The 12,697-nt window shown below is 37.9% G+C and overlaps 1 protein-coding gene across 4 annotated transcripts in view; it reads right to left on the bottom strand.

The window, feature by feature from the left end:
* The window catches only part of RERE (arginine-glutamic acid dipeptide repeats), a 427,124-nt gene that overhangs the window by 310,732 nt on the left and 103,695 nt on the right, over positions 1 to 12,697 (bottom strand). The window lies entirely within an intron of this gene.

Below are 12,697 nucleotides of genomic sequence, written 5' to 3'. Positions count from 1 at the left end.
CAGTTGAAATAACCAACAATCATAGGCATGCAGAACATTTGTTTCAAAGATACAGAGAGAAAGAAGCATTGTTTGGTGTCAACATTTCTGACCCCAATTTTCCTTACAGTTTTAGGAATTCTCTGTAAGTCATTTGTTTAAGGGTCTTCTCTCTCCGATCCTTTTTCCCCAAGAAAATAAAGGTCCCTCTGCTACATAAGGCATATCTTAAATTAGACTTGACTGAAATCCACCTAATAAGGATGCAAAATAAAAGCAAATTTTTTGCCATGTGGCCTTAAATAAACACATAACCTACCCCAGACCCCCTCATTAATTCCACTGTTATGTGCATCTAAATAGAATTACCCACTGTTAATCTCAAATTCATTTCTTCCCCACCTCCAATCTGATAAACATACACCTTCCTGCTAAAATTTAATAACATTAAATTACATTTATACCATGTATTCCCTAGTAGTAACAGTCAAGATCATTTTGTCCCAATTAAATAAGACAGTCCATAGCAAATTTTTTTTTAAGATTTTATTTATTTAAGAGAGAGAGAGAATGAGAGACAGAGAGCATGAGAGGGAAGAGGGTCAGAGGGAGAAGCAGACCCCCCGCTGAGCAGGGAGCCCGATGTGGGACTCCATCCTGGGACTCCAGGACCATGACCTGAGCCGAAGGCAGTCGCTTAACCAACTGAGCGCCACCCAGGCGCCCCATAGCAAATTTTAAAAACACATTCCTACAGCATATGAATTCAAAGTATTAAACTCAGTGTCAACCCAAATTTGAAAGTTACAAGCTCAAAATTTAAATGATCTCTTTTGGTATCTTTAATAGTTCACCTTTTGCCTTCCAGGCAAGTTTCATGCAACTCTGGTATCGCTTTATAAATGTTATTGGACTTTCCAAAGTCCAGTAAAGTTGCTGAATTATTAGGTACCCCCTTACCAATAGTCAGAGATTTAGATAAAATGGTAAGCCCAAAGTCTCTCAAAGGGGGCCAGAGTGGGGAGCACAGAGTAGAACCCAGGGGTCCTGCCCTGCTGGCACGGATAACCACGTGATAGCCCATTTGCTATCTAAACATCATTATGCTGATTTCTCTTAAAGAAAAATCAAGTTATTCTACAGGAGATAGAAATATCTATCTTTAAAACCACTAACACAGCACATGTACTGAGAGCAAGAGCTGATGAAGCATAATGCCTTTGCCACCCTGAAAGGTGCCTGTGATCAATACAAATCAGAGGTGGTCTATAGGGCAAGTGTAGCTCTTCTATAAGCTCCACTAAACACCATTCCTCATTGAGACCATCCTGAGAGGACCTGCAGCTTCAAAATCGGCTTCATAACCCAGTGGCTCTGAGATCACTCCATACAGGTCATAGATGAAATCGACCCTAAAGCCTAGCTACAAAAGCCACTCCTATACTCAGACACACTCCAATTATCCAACCAGCTATATCTAGATACATGGCAGAGCCTGATGAGGGTTTTGGTTATTTGGGTGGTTTTTGTTTTGTTTTTGTAGACCCTTTTAAAAACACTGGTTTACACTCTGTTGTAAAGGGCTAGTGAGAACAACCAAACTGCTCTATTCTGAATTCATGCTGTACCTAGTCTGTCAGGGATTCTAAATGCTTTGACAGCCACTTTATGATACTTATATTCTTTTGTCCTAGTCTTGCATCCTCTCCCAGTCCCTCATCCTCCAGTTATGCCAGTCTTTCAAATTCCCAAGGTATCAGGATTTCTATCCACCACAAGCCATCACTGCTTCTTCCCACTGGAGCAGGAAATTCTCCCGGCTCCTCCTACCCTCCCCTGCAAACCCCCCCCCCACACACACACAGTTTAAAGCCTACTCCTCCTTCAGATCTCAGGTCAAATATCACTTTGTCAGAGAAACTTACCTTGAGGCCCCGCTCTAGGTCAAGTTCCTCTGTTACAAGTTCCCAGAGAGCTGTGTTCCTTTCCCTAAGAGCACTTATCTCAGTTTGTAATTCATTGGTGTAATTTTCTGACTAATGTCCCTAGACCCCTTTAGACAGCAAGTTCCATGTGAGAAAGTTCTATATATTTGCTCATTATCAAATACTGGGTGTCAAGCATACAGATTTGTGGAATGAGTAAGTGAACAGAGAGCAACAACCCTGTTTTTACTCATTTTGCATATTCTCTGCGTGGTTCTTGGCACAAAGAAGCCTCTCTCAAAAAAGTAGCATCTATGTAATAAAAAGTATTTATTTTATTAACCTTTAAAAGTCTAGTAAAAGGAAGATTTTTATCGCTGCTCTATAAAGATATAAATAAATAATTATGCCCAGGGTAATTCATTAAAAACCCTGAGACCCTAAGCAGGTCCTATTTGCAAAGTTCACTTTTTTTTTTTAATAGTTAATGAGGTACAGAAGCCATCATTAATTTATTCAAACCAAATTCTTCCTACTTACCTGGCATTTAAGCAAGGGGCAAACAGCAGTGGATAAACTGGATAAACTACTAAATCTTGTACACAGATAGCAATATAAACAGGATATAAAAATCTGAAAGCACATTGGTAACATTAGTTTGTCTTCAACACTTTTCTGAATGCAAAAGTACTACCAAATTCTGCAGGGGAGGAGGATAATCCTCACCTCTCTTTCACGATGAACTTTTTCATTTTTTTTCTCTCTAAAAGATCTCTATTTCTCTGACATGAAAGACTTCATAAGAGTTCTTCTGACCTGAGGACTCCCAGTCCCTGGTGACAGACCATTCCAAAACCACCCTCCCCAACTCCTCAAACAAGAATTCATTTCAAACCCTATTAACCTTGAGCTCTCATCTACAGATGAGAAATGGGAGTTTTTACAATAAGTACAATTTCTCACAAGTTCTGCACTTGAGCACATGAAAAAATAAAAGAATGTGTGAGATGAATTAAAAATATTAGATATACCCCACCCTCAGCTCCAAATTAATCCTCATTGTTATTTTCAGCATTTCACGTGTCCCTCCTTGGTCCCACAGGATCTCACCCTGGCATGTCTCTTTCTATTTCCTTTTGTCCTGAGTTTCATTCCACACAAATTCCAGCTCCAGGTTTTAGAACACCCTACATTTATCAAAACAACCCTGTCAAGTTGAGTACCATTAACAGATAATGAGAGGAGACAACAGATGTGGGTAGAAGCAAAGCACTCCATATTCTACAGGCCTCAGCATGCAGCCCAGTGAGCTGACATCAACTTTACCCTAACAGTTATAATTAAATACAAAGTCTAGTTAAACTAACATTAAAGCTATGACCGGAAACAGTACACAGGGGAAATGTAAAGTATAACCTTACCAGCAGCTGAACAGGGCCCACACTATTCCTGACCCTTAACCTCCAACAACTACACTGCATTTACTGTCTATGCCACTCTGTTTCTCTCACAGCAAGGAAGACTCTTGGCCAGATCTTCTAAAGACGGTGGTGGCTTTGGACTACTCCCCCAAGACGACCAAAGGGGGACAGAGACTGCATTTTTTTTTTTTTACATGGAAGTTTAAAGGTAACACTCATCTAACAATAACTAGTGAGGTCTGTCTAGATTCTATCAAGTTGAGACAATCAACATGCTTTTCTACAGCATTATCTAGTAAAATCATTCAGATCAAGTAACCTAGCTCATCCCCCCCCAGTATCAAAATGTGGAAAAAAAAAAAAATACCAAAGTTAATCAAGCAAACAGTGACAGACTCAAGGGTTGTGTTAGTACTGGATAGCTGTGTTTGCAGAGTGTCCTAGGACAGGTAGGTCTATATTACTGTGAATATAGTTACAATTTTAAGCAAACTTTCTCCTTTCCATTTTCCAACTCACAAAATGTCACCACATAACAAAACCTCTGGGGTTTTCAAAAGAAAAAAAAAAAAGAAAAAAGAAAAGAAAAGAAACATAGTTCTTTTTGAAGCTCTTTTGAATTTTTTTAAATTATTAGAATTTTTAAAAAATTTTTAAATTATTATCAGAAAATCCGAACAAGTCCATTCAACGAGTTTAAGTATAGCTAGCTCTCCAGGCTTTTAGTACATATGTATACAAACATACTCAAATACTTAAGAACATATATATTCATTTGTCTGGGGGTTCATTCTGTTTATTTTTATTTCATATAAAATGTAATCTACCATCCATGCTATATAGCAACTTGCTTCTCTCTTTACAGCAGACCATTAACATCTGATTCCTTTTTGTAGTGGCACAGAATTCTACACTGTGGGAAAACCATAATAAACAAGTCCCAAACTGCTACAACAAACTTCTATGTGCATCTTCGTGCATATATGTGAGTACTTCTATACTGAAGGAATCTGTAGTTCAATAAATATGCATTTTAGTCAAAGACACTGAACCAACCTGCCCTCCAAAACACTGGATCAATTTATCCGCTTCCCAACAGTAGGCCGTTTCCACACTGACATTCTGGTGGTTTGAGTCTGACATTATGCACTCTCCTGAATCTCCTATCTTTCTCTATCCATTCTCTAGTCCCTTCCATGACTCCTCCTAACTATGACTCCCCCTAACTATAGGTAGTTAATGTCTAGCCTCTTTACTTAATCACACTCCAATATCTCTCATGAATGAGAAGATTTACTCTCAAGTTACTTTTGTGTCACTGATTGAAAATCTTTATTTTTCTAGCCCTGAGCTTGCTTCTTAGCAACAGATCCACATTTTCGAATGCCCTCTGGGTTCCACCACAACGGTATTCCACACACACTTTCAAATCACCCTAAACCAAATCACAATGTTCTTTCGCCCAAGTCCTGGTTTCCCCAACACAGTCCCAGGTACTCTTATTGCCCTGGTTAAATATTAATAGTATGCCCTTTCTTTGCAAAATGATTGATATTCTGAAATGTATGCAAAATCAGAATTAGCACATCAAACATAAAATACTTCTCAGTTTTTAGCACTACTGAATGACCTACTATTTTAACAATAGGTAAATATTGGGGCACCTCGCTGGCTCAGTCAGTGGAGCACACAACTCTTGATTTCAGGGTTGTAGGTTCAAGCCCCACATTGGGTGTACAGATTGCTTTAAGAATAAAATCTTAAAAAAAAAATGCAACAATAAAAAAATAATAAGAATAAGTAACTATCGGGACACCTGGGTGGCTCAGATGGTTAAGCGTCTGCCTTCGGCTCAGGTCATGATTCTGGGGTCCTGGGGTCGAGCCCCACGTCTGGCTCCTGGCTCAGCGGGGAGCCTGCTTCTCCCTCTGCCTCTCCCTCTGTTCATGCTCTCTCTCTGTATCTCTCTGTCTCAAATGAATAAATAAAATCTTTAAAAAAAAAAAGAATAGGTAACTATCGTCTAATTCACAGTTTGCAAATCTTATGCAAATCAAGGTCAGATGTTTACTAATAGGAATTTTTAAAATAACTCTCCTACCCAATTACCTATCCATTCATTTATCATATCACTTTCCATTCAGCCAACATATCACGATCAACTCACATAGTTTCTTTGTAGGTAAAAGTGCTGAAAAACAGATATATAAAAACTTACGTCAATAAAGTTGGTGATAGGGCACCTGGGTGGCTGAGTCGTTAAGCGTCTGCCTTCGGCTCAGGTCATGATCCCAGGGTCCTGGGATGGAGCCCTGCATCAGGCTCCCTGCTCAGCAGGAAGCCTGCTTCTCCCTCTCCCACTCCCCCTACTTGTGTTCCCTCTCTCACTGTGTCTCTCTCTGTCAAATAAATAAATAAAATCTTCCAAAAAAAATTTTTTTTAAATAAAGTTGGTGATGATAACTATATCCACAGAAAAAGACACAGAGAACCAGGAGCATGTTGCAATAATTAGGCATATATTCCAAATTATCAGGAAAAGGGAGCTCTTATGTCCCTCAATGCCAAAGTCTTAATATTTACTAAACTTCTGTATTTAAGAATAAAACTTAATGAGTTAATTTCAACCTAGATACTGCTGGAACCTATCTACATAATATGCTCTTGAAAAATAACTAGAAATAACATCAGATTCTAAAAATCAAGGAGACTAACCTTTAGTAAAACCATAAAGAGCACATTCTCCAAAATTAAATTTATAAGGACAATGTTAAGGTTGGATGTTAATACAACTTTTCTTTTTGCTTTATACTTCCTTTTTTTTTTTTTTTTAAAGACTTTATTTGAGAGAGAGCATGAGAAAGAAAGAGAGAGAGCACAAGCAGGGTGAGGGGGAAAGGGAGAAGCAGACTCCCCGCTGAGCAGGGATCCTGATGCAGGGCTTGATCCCAGGACACCAGGATCATGACCTGAGCCAAAGGCAGACACTTAAACTGACTAAGCCACCCAGGTGCCCCTGTTTTACACTTCCTAACAGAGCCTCAAACAAATATTTCAGTGGCTAATTGCTAATGAACATTTAAAGGGTTACTTCATGAAGTATAAAAATTATCAACATTTTAAAATATGTTCTTGTGGGCAGAGAGGACACAGCCTGCAGCACCAAGTCCCATTTTTATAAGAACAGAGAGCAGAAGCACTAACTCCAGGGTGGACTTACAGCAAACTCTTCCAACACAGTAAGTCAATCGAAGTGTGTAGCCCTCTAAAGGATGAAGGATGTGAAATAAGCCTTAAAGCAACTTGAAAGAGAGACAGACCTCTAAGATAGCGTATGTTTAAAAAACTTAAAGACATTTTCATCTCTATTTTAAAATGCACTAGTGATCTGAGATTGTATAGATGAAATCATAATGTTCCATTAAAGCAATACTTTGAAAGGGCAAAAATACAGTTAAGAAGAGAGATTTCTCATTTGAAAAAGTATCACTGATTTAAAATAGGTAACTATTGGGGCACCTGGCTGGCGAGTTTTGGGGAAGAAATTAGCTCAAGGACTCATGACCTTGACAGGGGGTTTAGAAAATCAGTGGGACTATCCAAGCAAGTTTATTAAAAGTAATCTTAAGGAAACTAAAAACACCAACTGGAATCATTATACCAAGAATTCAAAATACCACCCAGACAGATATTTATAAAACTAAAATAATGATTACAAATCCAAAACACTGCTTTACCCTTCTTTAAAAAAAAAAAAAAAATTCTGATGTGTGTTGTCTCTCGTAATAACTCCAATGCCTCCAATAAACTAAACTCCTTTAAAATAAAATCACAATCTATTTCCAAAAAATATGAACTTAAATGTTTCAAAACATTGAGTACCATTTCCCAGGTTCCTTATCACAGGTAGTGTTAACAATCCAGTATTTTCTGCTTAAAAACCAATCACTTCTCCCTAGAAAATGTCAGAAGACTCTAGTTCAAAATATCCACTCAAACATGCGATACATTGGCTAAAACAAAAATCAAAAGCCAGAGTCTCAAGAATGGTTGACCTAAACAACACAGGGTGGTTTCTCTTCTTTTCTTTTGAAGGAAGGAGGGGGTTAGAGGTGAGAGAGATTATTGTGAAGACAAATTCTGAACACCCATTCAAGTTTAATTTTAACTGACTTAAAAAAGCAAATATGTGGACTACAGGAAACACAACTTAGTACAAAGGAAGACATGGGCTAACTTTTAACATTTACATCATTTGAATAATTCTAACAATAAAACCTAAACACAGATCATCCCCTCCAATCTACAGAGCAAGCTAACTATACAATAAAAAATGAGAGCCCTATCAGGCTCTGGTATATTTAAACAATTACAATGTAAAGCATGTTTTCTCACAAGTGAAAGGAAATGACTGCCAAATGCCTCTTTTACAATCTCTCCAGAATAGGGCAGATCCTTTTAATGTGAGATTTTCCTGACATTCCAATTGTAGCAGACCTTGAACAAACAGAAACGCATTAAAAGCTGACCTGGTTCTATTATCTTTTATTGAAAACCTAACAAAGATCAGACATGAGTCCACTGCTATTTACATTTTTTGGTGCATTAATCACTTTTATACTCAGGGGCTTTAGAAAAATTCAATAGATTTTTTTTTTTTTTTTAATGACAATAACCACAGGATGTAACCATAGCTGTACTGGTCTTTTCTCAGGAAGGTCAGAAAAGCTTTAAAAACAGGAAGTCTGTGCTATAAGGTTGAAAAATGTTTGTTTTAAGAGTCTAAGGCTTTATGGTTGCAGTTTGCAGTCAGGTGTTATGGAGGACTAGAGTTTATTCTTTCTAGCCAAGGATTAATGTCCCTGGGGAAAAGGCCGAAAAGGTGCCTAAACAACCAGAAAACCACATTATCCTAAAATAAGACTTGTTATGAAATCTGAACTATAAATCTTCCTAGCTATCCTTCAACATTAAAGAGGAGCTAATTTAGTGAGTGTAGTAGGAGAAACAGTTTATCTCTTGTGATAATTTATAAAGGCTGAAAAAAAACCATAGTAACCAGTGCTAAAACAGCCACATAGAAACAATCAGCCTCTGGATTAAGACTGATACTTGCCATTTTATATGTTTTCTATTGATCACCTCATTCATTACCATTACACTACATTAAAAAGAAATCAAATAATGACAATCTTCCTTGAATGCAAATTTTGCAAAGAAACCAAACCAATGCAGATTAACTTAAAAAGCATTTTTACTCCCAACAAAATAACTGATTTCTGCTTTTAAAAAAGGATGTAATTTGGGCCTCTGGATGGCACAGTGGGTTAAGCATCTGGTTCTTGATTTCAACTTAGGTCCTGATCTCAGCGTCCTGGGATAGAGCCCAGCGATGGGCTCTGCACTCAGTGGGGAGTTTGCTTGAGATTCTCTCTCCCTCTGCCCCTCCCCCCACTCACATGCGCTCTCTCGCTTTCTCTCTTAAAAAAAAAAAAAAAGACGTAATTTTTTTTAAATTCTACTAGAGTGCAAAAGAAATTCATAATATATCCAACATGAAAGATATATTATTTCAAAAACTCCAGTTTCATGATTCTATTCTTTATTTAGCCTTTGTTTAAACAGGTAACCAAAAACAAATGCTTTGTCATTTGTGGACTCCAATTTAAATTTAAGGCAAAAAATCCAGTATTATAATACGTATCTTATCAATTTAAAATCCACTGGGATTCTATTTTCTCTTAAAAGATTTTATTTATTCTGGGGCGCGTGGGTGGCTCAGTCAGTCGTTCAGCATCTGCCTTCGGCTCAGGTCATGATCCCAGGGTCCTGGGACTGAGCCCCACATAGGGCTCCCTGCTCGGTGGGAAGCCTGCTTCTCCCTCTCCCACTCCCCCTGCTTGTGTTCCCTCTCTGGCGGTCTCTCTCTGTGTCAAATAAATTTAAAAAAAAAAAAAGACTTTATTTATTCATTTAAAAGAGAGACAGAGAGAGCACACGCAGGGGAAGAGGCAGAGGGAAAGGGAGAAGCAGACTCCCTGCTGAGCTGGGAGCCTGACACGGGGCTCGATCACAAGATCTGGAGATCATGACTTGAGCCTACGGCAGACGCTTAACCATCTGAGCCACCCAGGCGCCCCTCCATTTGGATTCTAAAGGGCACTCCTTGGAAAATCATAATATCAAGATAATGTGCTTTAAAATATGAATACAGGGACGCCTGGGTGGCTTAGTAGGTTAAGCGTCTGCCTTCGGCTCAAGTCATGAACCCAGGGTGCTGGGATCAATTCCCACATTAGGCTCTTTGCTCAGCAGGGAGCCTGCTTCTCCCTCTGCCTGCCATTCCCCCCTGCCTGTGCTCTTTCTCTCTGTATCTCTCTCTCTCTCACAAATAAATAAAATCTTTAAAATAAAATAAAATATGAACACAAAGGGCCATTACCACAAAAATCTGCCATTTACCCCAATGTGTGTGTCAAGAAGGAAAACAAGGTGGTTTTCCATTTGATGTTCATAGTTACCTTAAAATTTTTTAATGTTTACCTCCACAATATTCCTATAGGGGTTTGCACTACCTTCATTTAACATATGGGAGTAAAATAACATTCCCTATGTACCCTACTTATCCTTTAAAAGGCATCACTCTAACAAAAACTAACCCTAAAAGGGTCCTACTGGTTTTCACTTTAGTGTACACTGCATAATGGTCAGGCTCCTTTCCTGGAAACTGGAAAACAATAAAATAATGCCTTTAAAATGTTAAGGAAAACTACTATCTAACCAAATATCCCAAAACCAGCCAAACTACTAATCAGGTATGAGTATAAAATAAAGACATTTAAGACATTCACAGCCTCAAAACATTTACTCTCCATGCACAGTCTTTTAGGAAATTACACCACAAATGGAGAGAACCGAACAAAAATTTGTGAAAAATTATCTCTAAGGAGATGCTCAGAATGACACGAAAGGGAAGACCCCTTCCAATAACTAGATGGCAGCTCTAAACATGAAATCAAAACAAAAGTTTCCAGAATGGATACCACCAAAAATGCTTTATAGCGTCCTTAACATTTTCCATTACATTGAAAGGCATTTTATTTAGTTCTGTTGGAAAATGAGAGGCTAATTTAGAGATAGGAACACATAAAACTAGACAAAGAAATAAACATGAGACAGCGAAAGAATTATTAACTCCAGGAAAGAAACTAAAGAAGTCTTATACAAGAAAAGGAATTAAATCATAGCACCATAGGTGCTTAAGCTCTAACAGTCTATGCTTTGGCATAATAATAGAAAGATTTGATATTGATTTAATCACAAACTGTGATACAACTACATTGGGAAGATGGAAGAAAAAGTAGGGGATATAAAAAAGCTAAATCCTTATCTCCCATCAGGCGAAGTCAGCAAATAATGTCTAAAATAGAAAAAAACATAAGCCAGTTCTTTATCAATATTAAGGCAACAAAAGAAATGGTTTAAAAAGTTAAAACAGGGGCATCTGGCTGGCTCAGTCAGAAGGGTATGCGATTCTTAATCTTGGGGTTGTGAGTTCAAGCCCCATGTTAGGTGTAGAGATTACTTAAATAAATAAAAACTTAAAAAAAAACCCACACAACTTAAAACTGGTTGTCTCTGGGGAATGGGACCCAAGAATGGAAGGGACAAAAAAGAAAATTATTTTAAAATAAATAAATAAATCTTGCAACACATTTTATTCTTTTTCTTTTTAAGATTTTTCTTTATTTATTTGAGACAGAGAGAGAGCATGAGTGGGGGGCAGGGAAGGGAGGGTCCAAGGCAGAAGGACAAGCAGACTCCCTGCTGACCATGGAGCCCAACACGGGGTTGGATCCCAGGACCCTGAGATCATGATCTGAGCCAAAGTCAGACACTTAACGGACTGAGCCACCCAGGCACCCCACAACATGTTTGATTCTTTAAGTCCATGTATATATATTACCTAGATAAAGTAAATATTAACAATATTGCTGAAAGAACTTAACTACTTCTTTTGAGAAAATCACTTAGCATTTTATGGTGTGCTTGGATTACCTGGTACACTGAGCTGTAAATTTCAGAACTTCAAATTAAAAAAAAAGAAAAAAAACCTAACCAAAGGAGCAGTCAATCATTTTAAGACACAGGCACCAGAGCTGAAATCTCTTTTTCTTCAGAGAAAGTTATACTACATTTTGCCACCTGCTGGCAAGACTCTTGAAATTTAGCCACTCCATAATAATAATCTCAAATTTTAAGGAAAAAGGGCGGGGGGGAACCAATCACAAGAAATTTAAAAATAAATGACAGAACAACCAAATTCAATCACAATAACTTTAGTATTCATAAATGAGAAACGTGATCACTAACTAGCTTTTTTTAAATGCTATAAAAGCAAAAGTACAGATATATTATCCAGCTTCAAAGAACTCAACATGATTACCTAAACAATGTTTAGCATTTTATCCATTTGTTTATCCAAGGTTATATTACATAATCAGCAAAATGCTTTTTAAAGAAGAGAATATGATGGATCAAACAAAAGGGAATCGAGGGCATTCCAAACACCAGTTAGAGGTTCCAAATACCAGCTAGAGGTTCCAAACACCAGTTGGAGGCCGAATCACAAGCTTATCGTTAGGCTAACTGGCAGTTTTCAGTGTCTCCCAAAGGCCATGCCTGGTCTCTGATTGAGAATACATGCTGCTGAATTTTAATGCCATTGTTTTGTCAACAGAGTGCTTGCATGCACTTCACAGGTTCATTAATAATCCTCTATAAGAAGACCTAAATTAAAGTTTGGCAAGCAGTTTCTCATGAAACAAAATTTGCTTCTGGTTTGTTAGAACTAAATGTGCCAAGTGGCAAATTAAGATGTGGGAACACACTTTTAAAGGTTATGCTTTGAAAGTATTCAATGACTGAAACAGGGGTATCATTAGGCAGCAGCAAAACAAATACTAGGATACCTATTTCATTTACAATCTGTTAGGTTTCAGATGGGTAATTTTAGGATAACCACCAAGAACTATTAGGTTAAATTTTGAAAGAAGACAGACATACACTCCCCTAGATCTCCATTAGAGAACTGGAAGGAAACCAGAATGGACCCCACTTCCAGCATTAAAAGTAACAGAAAAAGAGTCTAGTAATTCCCAGAGAACCTGCCATTGTGCTGACTATATTGGGTGTGTTTAGTGTCCGTGGGAATGCTGACATGTGCACTGCAAGTGGTGACTGAAGAGTCAATTAAGTGGTGGGAAAGGGCTTACAGCAAAAATTCAAACTAAAAATAATCCATTTACAGGAGAGCAGTACAAGAAAAGCTGGCTAAACTATAATCCAAGTCTGTATTCCCAGCTTCAATAG

This window comes from Mirounga angustirostris, unplaced genomic scaffold (genome assembly GCF_029215605.1).
Source record: "Mirounga angustirostris isolate CCGP_5_RB_7025 unplaced genomic scaffold, mMirAng1.0.hap1 SCAF_4, whole genome shotgun sequence".
Lineage (NCBI taxonomy): Eukaryota > Metazoa > Chordata > Mammalia > Carnivora > Phocidae > Mirounga > Mirounga angustirostris.
This window is presented reverse-complemented; position numbering and strand designations above follow the sequence as displayed.